Below are 13,868 nucleotides of genomic sequence, written 5' to 3'. Positions count from 1 at the left end.
GTTCAAAAGACCTGATCCTGGTTCTGGGGCTGGGTGGGTTAGATACAGGCCAGCAATTGGTGTCATAGAGCACAGAGAGCTTGAAGGGGCATATCCCGATAAATGTAAAGGGAGGAAGTCGGTAGGGTGCTTTGTGCTGCCTTGAAGGAAAGGGTGAGGTACTTTAACAGTAAACGAAACCTATTGGTCTGTTGGAAGAACATAAAAAGCTTTTCTGGCACAATGTTTGGAAATGAAGCATACTAATTTCTGAGTGGGTACTAATGACCACACATAAGGGACTGCAATATAGGATTGTTTAGCAGAACAAATGTGTTATTAGAGTACATGGCGACAACAACTATGATTAGAAGATATTGCGATGCAGGCATGAAAGAATGTCCTTTCTGAGAACTATTATTAGAAAAATCAAGTAAAACGCAGTTTTGACTGCAACCGTTTAACTTAAGGGCAATGGTGTTGCCCATTTTACTAATGGAGTAGGAACAAATGGTCTGGATGGGTAAAAAAAATGTAAAGCTGTGAAAATGTGTCTCTCAGAAAGAAGTCAGGCCCTCATTTTAGGTTGAGCAACCTATATTCCTCCCATCAAAAATCATAACCATCTTTGAAACAGTAGAGCTGTCAAAAGCATGTTTGCATTATGCCTATTCCTGACTTTGCCCATGGGTACGAGTCTAAAAGGAGTAACAGTCAGTCTCAATTTCCCCAGTGGGTTCTATTGCTAACCCGTCAGACTACACTGCGGACTTAGAATGTGCAGGATCAAGCAGAGTGCTCGACACCTCTGATTTAAAAATAAGGCATAGTCAGCGCCACTGGAATTATGTGATTTTGTGGCTGTAGTGTTTCTCGCAGAAATATGGATCTGCCATAAAACCCATCATCTGCTGCATAATGTGCAAAAAGATACTTGTTTTTAGCTCAAATGTATCAAACGTTAGTAAAAACGTGGTGAAAAGCCCTATGGCAGAGGTTGGCTGGTCACATTTCTATTTCTTATTGCTGTATTTGGGTGCTAAACTGTTAATAATGAGGTGAAACCCTTGCTCAGACAGTGTTAACATGTGTAAAAATGACAAAATAATGAAGTAATACTATCATAAAATAAGCAGCACAATTTGCCTTCTCTTGCTGCATAAATTAGTCGACCCTGCTCCATAATTTAATCCTCTGTGCCGCATAATTCCAGATGCCCTGGATATAGCAAACTGAATTAAAGTGTATTTAACGTGAGTGTTTGGAAACAGAAATTGAAGCGTATCATTACACCAAAGGCTGGGCAGTACATTGTTGCAGATAATAAGAAACCAGCATGTAGTATACTTCTACAATCATGGATTCTGTAACAAAAGAAAGCTTATTCCTTTTTAACTGATATTGCATTGTTTGTTTTTACATAGATGTGATAATGTTTCTCCTTTTTATAGTCGTTATGGGCATGGCTTTTGACACATTTTTTTAACGTAGTACTCTTTAGTATTACCAGTCACTACTCAAGAATTTAAGCCAGTAATTCGCAATAGCGTAATATTAACGAGAACAAAACGAATTTGTTTTTTATGTGTTTTACAGCATTTGCTCTAAAGGCTTTGCATGGCTGTAATAAAAGGTGTTGCAATGACCCTACTCACTCCTGCTATTTTTCACAGCCATCAAAGACTGAAGACTGAGTTCACATACACACAGACCTGCAGAGGGCGATTGGGACGTGCACTCTGCGAGCCAGCAGGGTTTTTGTCATGTCAATGTTGCTATACTTTGAAGTTGTGCTTTGCACTTTAGTAATACCTGTGTGTTTATTAGTAGTGTTGCCCTAGATAAGGTGTTATTGGGCAGCATTTGTTTTCACTGCTGGCATCAATATTACGCCCGGTCTCATCTGGGTTAACGGGCTATACGCCTGTGTATTGCTACGGCATGAATATAAATATGTGGTATTGGTGTAGCGCCACAGTAGACCACAAGCAGTAAGAGCTGTACGCACGGACGCATCCCGTCCTGGCGTCCGACCCCTCAACGCCACTGGTTTCATCAGCAGGAGTGAGAGGGCTCTTTGGGCGAGCTCAAGCCAAACCCGTGGAACCTCACAGATCTCCACCTCGGGGGTGCACTGGGCCGAAACCTCACAGATCTCCACCTCGGGGGTGCACTGGGCCGAAACCTCACAGATCTCCACCTCAGGGGTGCACTGGGCCGAAACCTCCCAGATCTCCACCTCAGGGGTGCACTGGGCCGAAACCTCACAGATCTCCACCTCAGGGGTGCACTGGGCCGGGTACCTCGGAGTCCCGAAGCCCTTCAAATTGCTCTGCTCAGGAGGCCGTGTGACCGAAGTCGGAGGGCTCATGATGAAGACATGTTGGCTTGGGCTTTCCACCTCTTTGTGCTGGGCTCTAGTCGGCTCTATTGAACTTGCTTAGCGTTTATGTTTTTTCTTTTTTGTCTGCCTGCATATTTCAGCAGTCTGTGTTTAGATGACACACAGCACTTTTCAAAACACCTAAATAAACCGATTCTGGAGCGACGCGCAGTTGCTGCACACAATTTGAGGCTCGAATGGTCATAAACCATAATGATAATGTGGAGAAATCTCTGCGGAGTAGTTTGCATCAGTCTGATAAAAGAGCAACAAGCCCCACCAGGTATGAAGTAAATACATCTATGACCACAGATATATGTGGTTACCCAGAAAGTAACCCTAAACTATGTGCTGTCGCCGGTGGGTGGGTGTACTTTGGGTCAAGAACTCAGGCGCGAGTCAAGAGCAAAGAGTTTTGGGAGACACGTAGATGAACGCGGAAGGGATAACGTCGGTACTATCTGCACATTCCTATGAGCACAGTGACGGCGTCACAGCATTTCATCCCTTCAAGGAAAGAGGCCGCCGCTGCCGGGGCCTCTGTCCCGCTGGCGAGGCTTGGAGCCTGCGTTCCGCTGCAGGCCGGTTGAGAGCATCACGGTATCCTGTTCCTCATCCCAGGTGCTCACACCTGCTGCTGGTGGTCTGTTAACCCCGTCAGTTGTAGCGTTTGTTTTAATACTAGCTCTTTTTAATTGTAACCTGCCTCTGCAACGTGTCCCATTTCTATTCAGGGTCCCGGGGCTTTCCTATGAAATGAGCACGCTCCTCTTTCCTTCAGCCAGCGCTGTGTCTGTGCGTGCAGTGCTGCGCGGCGCTAGCGCACGCGCCTCGATGTGCACAATAGCCCTCCTTGTGAAAATAGTACACACAAAAAACTCGCAACCAGCAGCTGTGCTTTGGGGCACTTGAGGGCATCTGGAGCCACGATATTCCGTCAAACCCCAAAATAGAGAAATTCTAAATTACGAACACATGATAAATAGGTTTCGTACAATATGTGTCACCGGCTTCAGGGCGTATAAGTAATACAAGTTACTGGTTTCTGTATTCTGTACCACGTGGCAGACGATGTATTTCAACAAGTCGAAGTAATCATAAGATGACAATACAAAACACTGAAATAAATACATCTGATTTGAGGGCTTCGGAGTTCACAACAGAGTTGGCCGGCTGGTGTGAAATATGCCAGCCTCTTTCCTGGTTTGCCCACGCGTCTTTGACACACATCTTTCTTCTGAGCCCTGGTAGGTCACGCCATCAGCGGTTCCCGTGCTCTGTGGTCGCCTTCAGTGGTAGGCAGGAGGCAGAGACAGGTTTGAATCTCCCCTTTCAAGTTAATGACTAGCCCCCCAAACCGGCTTCAGAAGGAGCCAACGAGTCGGATCAATAAAAGAAATGAAAACTCGAGTGATGGGAAAGACAAAGGGTTTCGTTAATGGCGTCACCGTCAGAACCAAAATGCTATTTTATATGACAACTCAAACAGCAGAATTGTAATGTAAATATTCAGAAAATGTTCGTGCTGCTTACACCATTAACAGACACACTCGGTAGACGCTCTGTACCCTGAAAGAAACGGCTCGCTTTCAGTGTACCTCAGCACACACAGAAACAGAGAGAGGGCCGCTACCCAGACAGGGAGCTGGGGTGCTTTGCATCAAGGAATGTGAATCAAAGGCTGGGGCTCTGATCCCAGCTCCCCTGGGACACCACTTTGTGGGATCCTGGGCAGATTCGTGTATCTCACCACGCTTCAGTTCCTTTATCCGCCGAGGAAGGCTGAACACCGTGTAAACAACGAGACACTGACGTGTACGGATGTGTCGGCAAACGCAGGTCATATGCAGAGTAGTGTCAGTGTAGACCCACGGATCCCCCGCAGCCAGTCACACAGCTGTGTGCAGCGTGTTTGTACACACTGTTGATCCCACGCAGGGGGCTGGCAGCCTTTCTGCCGTGTGCCCGGTATCCGGGCTCCCCCCGCTGCTGCCCCCTCGTGTGCACAGCTCAGGATACATCTCTGGAGAATGGATCAGGGGAGCCACTCGGCGCTCCTAAATAGATTTGTAAGCCGCCTCCGATGAACCATTAACATTTAGCACAACATGTTAGCAGCACTTCCGACTGCTGTCGTCCTGGGGTGCTGGCCACTTAGCCTGCATGAACAGAGGGGGGTGGGCGGAGGGGCAGAGGGCGCTTCGCATACATCGCAGCCTGCTCTCTATGCCAAGGCTGCGTCCGTTCGTAGGTGGCATTTCTTGCACGGGGCGTGCCTCGCACGCGCGTGCGTGTAATCACAGGCAAAAGGCGAGGCGAGTTGCAAACCCGAGGGACCTCTGACTTCGAGGCACCTGTGGCTCATGGGCTTCTTCCAAAGATGAGCGCTTTAACTAGTTCCCGAGGAAGAGCTGGTGCATTCCCCGGCACCAGCATCGCCTTCCAAGTGCCCAGCGCCACGCCTGCTCTAAAGGTGTCTTTCAGCTGGCTCTGAGGCCGGAAGTTTCTGCTCTCCGCCAGCTCATGTCCTAATCGTTTCTAGCGGATCTTGGAGCAGCCCCCTTTAAGGCACGATCTTTACAGCTCTCTTTCAGGCGCTGGGAGATGTTCTGGTTCCGATGCGTTGTTATTGTTTTAGAAGCCGTGTTAGCCGCTGCGGCTTCATGTACGTTGCTTCTGCTTTATTTGAAGTTTTGCTGCAGACGCTATTCCTTTTTCACACTCAGACCTGCAGTTCACGTCGTTTAGTCCAGTCTCCCCGCCAGGTCTGAGACGCGGCATTTCTCTTCGTTTATCACTGCCCTGTAAGGCGCTGCTATGAGGCGCTGTTGGAGGTTGTCCACGCGCTTATCCGGGATGCAGCGGGACTCATCACCGCTCGCCATCTCCGTATGGAGACCTTGTAAGGTTCTTGGGCGAGATTGCAGATATGACAATCTCTATACGTGCACTGCACGAATGCTGAAGCGCGCCTATGCTTAGAGCACAGGAGTAGTGTAAGATCTACGCGTGTGAGGAGAGCGAGGAGAAGTAGAAATGCCAGATAGAAGAGCGGCGGGGACAGGACAGGTCACTCCGAACCCCCAGCAGCAGACTCTCTCACAGGGAAAGACACACGGAGAAACACATCGCCGAAAAAGGATTTCACGTGGAGAGAAGGAGACAGAAAGTTAACCATACTCGGGGGCTGAGGGAAAGAGCAAGGATGAGATAGAGGGATGGATGGACGGACGGACATTCTCTCGTTGCCTGTGTGCACAGAAACATTTAACACCCTTTAAGTTCAGCACCCAAGCCCAATGGGACGGGTTCTGCCTTCACCAGGGGTCTAAACTTAGAACATCTCACGAGGCCAGCAATAGACCCGCTGGCCTGCATCGCATCGTCCCACGGCTCCCACGGATTCTTCCTGAAGAAGGCAGGTTCAGGTCGGACTTCACACGTGACACCGCCCGACTGCCCAAGAGGGCCGGGTCCTCAGAGCAGAACAGCTGAGGTCCGGCTTCAGGGCAGCGAGACGGGCCAGGGCTGGGGCCCCCGCGACGCATCGAGTGTGGCAGGGGGTTAAGGACGGGCTAACCCCAGCTCCCGTCATGCACGCCGAATCTTTTTAATTTAGCACTTCGTGCAAATCCAGATTAAAATAACTCCGGCTATTGATCCGGCCAGTGGAATTGACATTAATTTTAGTTCACTTCTCACTTTGCAAAGAGATCGATGCCGAGTAATAACAGCTGACATCTCTGCTGAAAGGAGGAGAAAGGAGAGCCGACCAGAGAAATCGAAAATGCAACCAAATAAATCACAGGCCACTTTCCGGGGAGCAGAGTCGGTTCAGGCATGGCCAGGAGAAGGGGCGTGGGAGCCAGCCTGTGGAGGGGGCTGCCGGGGAATAGGGGTAGGAGCCAGAAGGGGCGCGCGAACCTGCCTGTGGAGGGGGCGCAGGGGCACCCCCCCCCCCCCCACCCTATAGAGGGCTAAATAAAGGGGGCATCTATCGTGTCTGCAGTCGCCTCCGTGACCCAGCTCAACTGTGTGTATTTTATTAAAACTAATGTAAGGCACCTAGATTTATTAACGGCAATTCATTCTGATTGAACTTCTACATATTAATGAATATATGAAATACATATTTATTTTATCCTGATTTATTTGTCTTTAGTTCAGACGAACAATATAACTAGCTAGGGTACAAAGAAGCGGGCGAGAGAGGAACGAGTGCTCCCGCAAATGAGTACTTTTTCTGCAAAGAAAAAGTTAATTACCATCTTTTGGATCTGAGGTGAGTCATTTAAAACATTTGCAATCACACAGGTAAAAATGACTGTGTGCATGTACGTGGGCGCGTGTGCTCTCAGTGCCTCATGGTCACAGTGGGCAGGACCCGTGTAAATCACTCGATACACCAACACCAACCCAGCCACCAAGGAACTTTTCAACAACAAATCCACGGAGGCCGGACCCTGGGCGCACAGGCCTCGTCTCTGAGCCAGAGAGCAGAGCCGTGTCCCCGTGCCAGACTCTTAACCAGGGGTCATGCAAGGATGGTCTTGGAGTGCAGGCCCGGGTCACTCGTGTCTGCCTGGGTTCCAAACATATAAACATAAGCAAAGCTCTGATGCATTTAATGAGAGGGGCAACCAAGCGCTCTAAGGCAGCTGCAGCAACCCCCCCCCCCCCCCCAGGGCTCATGACATCTCCAAAATAAGGCAGTATGGCTCTTCATTGTCAGCTATATATTTTTTTTTTATAAAGGTGCGAAATACCTGTGTGTCTGTCTGTCTGTCTGTCTGTCTGTCTGTCTGTCTATCTATCTATCTATCTATCTATCTATCTATCTATCTATCTATCTATCTCTATCTAGCTAGCTAGCTAGCTAGCTATCTAGCTATCTATCTAATCGAGAAAGACAGAGGGCAAGGTATCCAGGTTAGATGAGATTCTTGATCAAGCAAAGTACACCGGCACATGGAGCCCTCAAGAGGGGTCATTGAGTCAAACTGGCACTGACATCTGCTGCGACCTGCAGGTCACGGGCTAATATTCTAGCAAGGCCAACTCAAGCTTCCATTCTTCCGACGTTGGTAAATCGAGAGCAGTTTTAAGAAGATCTTTTCTATGGATGTTCTTGCATTTATGAAATGGTTACATCCCAACTTCAAATGTAATATGCAGTTTCTGAAAAGCCCCTCCTTTCGGCTCTCAGAGTATTCTTCAATCGAGTAATAACACCTGTTAATTACAGGAACGGACAGGCTGCAAAACTGCATTATGAAACGTATAGAAAAGAAGTAGACACACACAAACAAGGCAAACGCGAGTACATACACATACAAACAAATAAATAGGTCATTACTTTGCTATTTAAACCTTAAAATTAACGTTGAAATCTCTAGAGCAGCTTCCTATGATTTCCCCCATTTTTAGTAGCAGGATAAAGTATTTAAACGTTTTTCTTTTTGCAGCCTTCTGTAATTTTTTCCCAGACACTTATTTTACCCCTGCGTCACAAACCGGGCTGGGCGAGTCAAAAAATAGCCACCAGCAAAGCCAATCGACAATGGGTCTGACACAAAACATTGCAGACAAATCGATGTATTAGTCAACCGATTTAAGTGTATTTTCCGATACCGAAAAACAAATAAAGCTCTTCGGCTAAACCGCAGCGTATCATATGTGTTCTGTTTTCCAGTATAGAGTATTTTGTATTACTGTGGACGAATGGCGGCTATTTGCACAAATTGTCCTGCAAGAAAATAATCTTAAATATGATGGGTGCAGAGATTCGAGACACCTTTAATGATATATGTGTGGACTCGCTCCTCATTTCGAAAATATATATAAACGGTCCATATTGTTAAAAACACTGAATGCGGACAGATTCACGGGAGCCCTCGTTAATAAACAAATTATACATCCCAAAAATAATTTAAAAATAAACAGACAAGTGGATTTCCCAGACGGCTGGGAACAAATAAAGTCTAAACGACTTCCTCCTTTTATATTTACAGCAAACTCATTTGGAAGGGGAGGCGGACTGTAGTAACCAAAATAAAGTTAAAATGACAAAAATGGTTCACAGGCAGTAACGTTTTAAAACGGGTTTCATTTGTTGGAATCGGAGGCGGATCTGGCTTGGGGCAGAGGCGCACCCCGGGGCTGGCTGGAAGGACACACTGACGTGGACGGGCTGCGGCTGCGGTCCGCAGGGGCAGATGGAGGCCGCGAGCATGCACCGCTCTGGCGGACGCAGGGCCTGATTTATGGAAGTAAACACGAACTAGTGCCATGACAATGTGTCTTGTCTGCTAGTCAAGTGAGCGGCCGGAGTCTGGCCTGTCTGGGTGAAAATGTAGAACCCGAATCTATAAAAAACTAAAATCAGTAAATAATAAACTGTTGCAAGCATGCCGATTTGGGGTGTAGAAAAAAACGAAAAACAGAGGAGGAAAAGGGAGGTCACAATAAAAGCTAAGAATACAGTTACTGTTTAAGTCCCTCTCCGCGCACCTACACACACTTTAGAACGAATCCCTTACTTGGCTCCTTACATCTACTTATAACAAGAAATACGTAAACCTGCGCTCTCAATGCTCTCTGGGAGGCGGGATTCCGTGTTGTCTGTCTGGCTTGTATTTTAGGCTGGCTTTTCTCCGTCCGAGGTTTGCTTCCTCCCCCGGCCTGTTGAGCACAGCCTCAGACGGCACCGCTTGCACTATCCGGGCAAGGGGCGAAGAGATGCGCTCGGAGACCGCGTGAACGCGTGTCCGGGAAAGAAAACATAAAAAAATAAATAAAAGCGAAGTAGAAGTTAACAGAAGAAAAAACAAACGTCAACAAAAAGATGGCAGTCCGGTGCCAGGGCCTAGGATTCGATTCAAATCAGCCGAGATAAATAGAGATGAAAAATAACAAACAAGCGACAGGCGGCCACCCCTCTCTGGCAGGGGTTAGCTCCGTTCCACGCGGGGCGTGGGGACCCCTATTTCACGTGTTTCTCTCCATCTTTCGATCTACGTTCATTTGTGAAGGATCCACACAGCGGCAACGAGAAGCTTTCCTAACATCCTCGGTTTAGAAAGTTACAAGGGACGATTATCGAAGTCTTCCCATAGCCGTGCCCCAGAGGTCCCCGTCCCCCTGCTAGGCTGGCACACAGGGACCCAGACCAAAAAATGCACAGCACCCCCACGAAGTAGTATGTAATGGACACTGTGGAAGGGAGACGGGGCGCGCACCGTTATCTCCTCCGTGTTTCGGATGACACGTACTGCCTGTGTGACTGCCTTTCCCATCACCTCGAAGGGTGTCTTCCCTGTGCAAAAAAACACACTGTTTCTACCCCCAAAAAGCAAGAAGGACGAGACGAGGGGCTTCATAGAGACAACACAATTCTCTTCGAGCCGCGGCCCCTTATTCTCGGCCCAAGTTCTCCGTGCCTTAAACCCCACAGACAGGGAGTTCCCGGTCCGCCGGCTCGAGCGGGCAGAGCTGAAGGTTTTATTGCAACAATAAGTGACCATGGGCGCTTCCTGTGTGGGGTGGGGAGCTCAGCCCTTAGCGCCCCTTGAATCAGACAGTCCTAATGGGCCCTTTGTGAGGCGCACAGATGGGCTTTTATGTACATCCAGTCCTGGAGGTGAGGATTTAGGCGCCCGCGCCCCCTGCTTATTTACAAACTTTCATCCACCGTCCTCCCGCTACAAAGTTCATAAAAACAGCCCCGCGGGGCGCGAGACATCTTGTGAACATCCTCCGGTGCACCGTTTCTGGGGGGTCTGCGTGATTCTCATAAAAGAGACACATGTCTCCCCACCTACCTTGCCCTACCACTTACTCCTGAGTGGAAGTGTGGGGATCGTATTAAGGTGCAGCTCTCACTCCCCGTTGTTACCCCCTTAGTACCCGTTCTTTAAACAACAACAGACATCAAAAGTACGTTTTTCTGTGTGTTGCTCGGTGGTCCGGGAATGATGCATTTTTCATCATTTGTTCACTGCTGGCAGCAGGGCTCCCTGAAGCGGACATGTTCCATGTTTCGGTTTCTTTTTAAGGTCCGGGCTGCTTTTTATTATCTGACCTGCCTTCCCTACTCTCATGTTTTGAAAGAAGTGTAAGGAAATAACACTAGAAAGTTTGAATTTTAAGCTCAGACTGAAAGGGGTAAAGGGGTGGGAGTGGGTCAGAAGTAGCGAGCAGTGCTGTATAGACAGCTAAAACTGCCTGGAGGGTGCCAGTAAGGGTGGATTACGATGGTGTACAGAGAGCTGCGAGTGCCTGAATGATCGGAAAGAACAGTACTGTACAGGGAGCGAAGATTGTCTGGAGAGTGCCTGCAGGGGTAGGTAACAACCCTGCGCCTGGAGCTCAGAGTACCCGAAGAGTGCCTGTACGGGTAGATAACAGCACTGCACATGGAGCTAACAATACCTGGAGAGTGCCTGTATGGGTAGATTACGGCACTGCACATGGAGCTAACATTACCTGGAGAGTGCCTGTATGGGTAGATTACGGCACTGCACATGGAGCTAACATTACCTGGAGAGTGCCTGTTTGGGTAGATTACGGCACTGCACATGGAGCTAACATTACCTGGAGAGTGCCTGTATGGGTAGATTACGGCACTGCACATGGAGCTAACATTACCTGGAGAGTGCCTGTTTGGGTAGATTACGGCACTGCACATGGAGCTAACATTACCTGGAGAGTGCCTGTATGGGTAGATTACGGCACTGCACATGGAGCAGAGAACCTGGAGAGTGCCTGTACGGGTAGATTACGGCACTGCACATGGAGCAGAGAACCTGGAGAGTGCCGGTACGGGTAGATTAAGGCACTGCACATGGAGCAGAGAACCTGGAGAGTGCCTGTACGGGTAGATTACGGCACTGCACATGGAGCAGAGTACCTGGAGAGTGCCTTTACATGTAACAGTGCATGCAAGGGAGCCAAGACTGCCTGTAGAGTTGGCAGTCTTGGCAGTTCCTGCACGAGCAGATAACAGTACTGTCCATGGAGCTAAGGTTGCTTGGACAGTGCCTCTACGGGTAGATAACCGTACTGTGGAGTTTGCTAAAAACTGCCTGTGTAGACTGTCTGTACTGGCAGATAACATTATAGTATAGGAACGTATTATTGCTTGGAGTGTTCCTGTAAAGGTGCAGTTCGCAGGTGCCTACTGCCTGTACGGGTAGATAACAGTGTTGTCCGTACAGGGAGGTTCGATTGTTTGACGGGTGTCTGTATGGGAAAATAGCGCTTTCCATTGAGCTAAGAGTACCTGGAGAGTGTCTGTAAGGGGGGCGAAGATTACATGTAGAGTGCCTGCACGTTTAGATAACATTACTGTGCAGAGGGAGCTAAGTGTCCCTTTTCGGGTAGATAACAGTGCATGCAGGGGAGCGAAGAGAACACAGACGCGGGACTAACAGGTCACATGCGGGGATCTGAGAGTGCCTTTAGGTGTTCAGACAACATATACGGCCAGCTCAGAGGACACGGGGCGTGGGGCTAAGTGTCTGCGCCGGGAACTAAGTTAACGTGCACTGGAACTCAGTATGCCTTCACGGGAGCTCAGTGTGCCTGTAAGGAGAGACTGAGCTCTACAGTGACTCCTGCCCAGCGCCTGGGCTCGCTGCCCCACACTCCTGACACTCACCACCACGAGCAGGGAGCAATGGTTCCCCAAACATCCACCCCACCGACGCTGCTCTGATGGAATCAGTCGGGTTTCCGTCAGGTGAGCTCTCTGAATGAGCGGCCTCAGTTCCGAGCCGGACCGGGACAAGCAGAGCCAGGCAGGAGCTGTTATCAATGGGAGAAGAGTTCTTTCCATTCCTCGCTCCCAGAGCCGGGGCGGCGGGGCGCGGTGCCTGCAGACCCCCACAACTGGCAGGGGCAGCACAGCCCGCAGGTACCCACGGGGGCTCCAGTCCTGCCCGACCAGGAAGCTGCAGCAACGCTGCAGATGTGCACGGCCGCAAAAAAGTTCAGCACTGACTTCCTGAGCAGGACAACACGCCTCATCCCCACAAGCCCGCTACCCCGTTAAAAAGACACACGTGCACTCCAGTGGAGAGCGCTACTTACTGCTAGGAGTCCTCTTCTGCCTGCACTTCGTGCGCTGCCGTCGCCGCGGGAGGGAGTCCAGGCATACACTGTCCTCTTCCTGGGTGCAAGTTGCTCGTCCCACTGGATGCCGATTGTGCAATAAAGCTTCACCAGGGACCAGATTCCAAAAGGGGGAAAAAACAGCAGGAAAAAAACGTGCTTGTGCGCCAGAGAGTGAGGAAGCAGCTCTGCCTGTCGGTGCTGCTGGCTGTGATCAGTGACTGAGCTGCTGCACTAGTCTCAGGAGACTCCTGGCAGCTCACACGGACAGGCACACTCCACACTGCATCTATTAACGAGCAGCGAGGCAGCTCGGGAAATGGAGTCCAGGCCAAGGGGCGCTCGCAGCTGCGGCTGGAATCAAGTGCCTAGCACTCCAGCCGCCCGCTTACACACACACACGGGCTTCTTTAGTCTCAGAAAAACACATCCCTCCCTCCCATCCCCTCCCCCTCCCTCAGACTCGAGGCTTAAAGCTTTAACTTGTGCATTTAAAACAGCCACCACAGCACCTTGAAACCGTCCAACTCTGGAGGGACAGATCTAAATATGGAACCAGGGGCAGTTCATTTTATGTGTATGTCTGTATTTAAGAGGTGAAGAAGGAAATGTTCTCTGTGCCTTCCCGAGCATCCAGCGCCTGCACCCTTCCAAATGTCTGGTGTGTACAGCTCGTGAAGCTTGGACAGTAACATTCAAGGAGCTGCTCGAGGAACGACTACAACGCCTGCCTACTTAACAGCAGCATTTCACATTCTTGCTATATATTTTATACATATCACAGAGTGTGTTCAAGAAGGCATCATTAGGCATTACTCACTGTTTTTACAATCCAGAAACTGGCCGCGTCCTATTCTTTTTTAATAAGTTTCAGCGAGACAGGGGTACAGTCAACCCATTGAGGGGGGTGGCCGGCCATTGTTGGTGTTTTAAGATACTTTTTGTTTCTGAACTCCTATCTGATTTTTTTTTTTAATTACCGACATAAGAGCCTGCCAAGAAGCAGGGCCACTCGCTCGAGGCTAGGGAGTCTACTGTCAATCACAATATATACAAAGACATGCTCGGCTGTGTTACTACCTCTTGCGACCGCCCTAGTCCTCGCTCCTCCGGGCGCACGGAGCCATCTGAGAGTTGACCTCGAGGTGCTACATACACTAGAATGGTCTGTCAACTGGCAAAAATGGCACCTACAGACTGGCAGGATTTCTTCCAGTGATTTCTTTCTGTAAATGTGCAGCAGCAGCACCCTGTATGCTGGGGAAGTGCCCCCTGCTCAGGGATTGTTCTGTGTGTCTGTACTAGTCACAGACTGCCTGTTTATGCGCTCCTGGCTCTACACGCTCGGGGTGCACGCGCAAACATAAATCTCTCTATTATGGATGCTAATTGGAGG

At 49.3% G+C, this 13,868-nt stretch overlaps 1 protein-coding gene across 6 annotated transcripts in view; it reads right to left on the bottom strand.

Annotated features, from left to right (window-relative positions):
* RNF220 (ring finger protein 220) overlaps positions 1 to 12,695 on the bottom strand; it is a 720,811-nt gene extending 708,116 nt beyond the window's left edge. The window contains exon 1 of one of the 6 annotated variants that reach the window (XM_085602785.1): positions 12,452 to 12,695. The gene's annotated coding sequence lies outside the window, so the exon portion shown is untranslated. The remainder of the gene's footprint in view (positions 1 to 12,451) is intronic. The other 5 variants (XM_085602783.1, XM_085602784.1, XM_085602789.1 and 2 more) reach the window with 5 other exon arrangements.
* Positions 12,696 to 13,868: the final 1,173 nt, after the last annotated feature.

The sequence above is a fragment of the Triturus cristatus genome, chromosome 4_2 (genome assembly GCF_964204655.1).
Source record: "Triturus cristatus chromosome 4_2, aTriCri1.1, whole genome shotgun sequence".
Classification (NCBI taxonomy): Eukaryota; Metazoa; Chordata; class Amphibia; order Caudata; family Salamandridae; genus Triturus; species Triturus cristatus.
The sequence above is the reverse complement of the archived record's forward strand: the minus strand, read 5'-3'. Positions and strand labels throughout refer to the sequence as shown.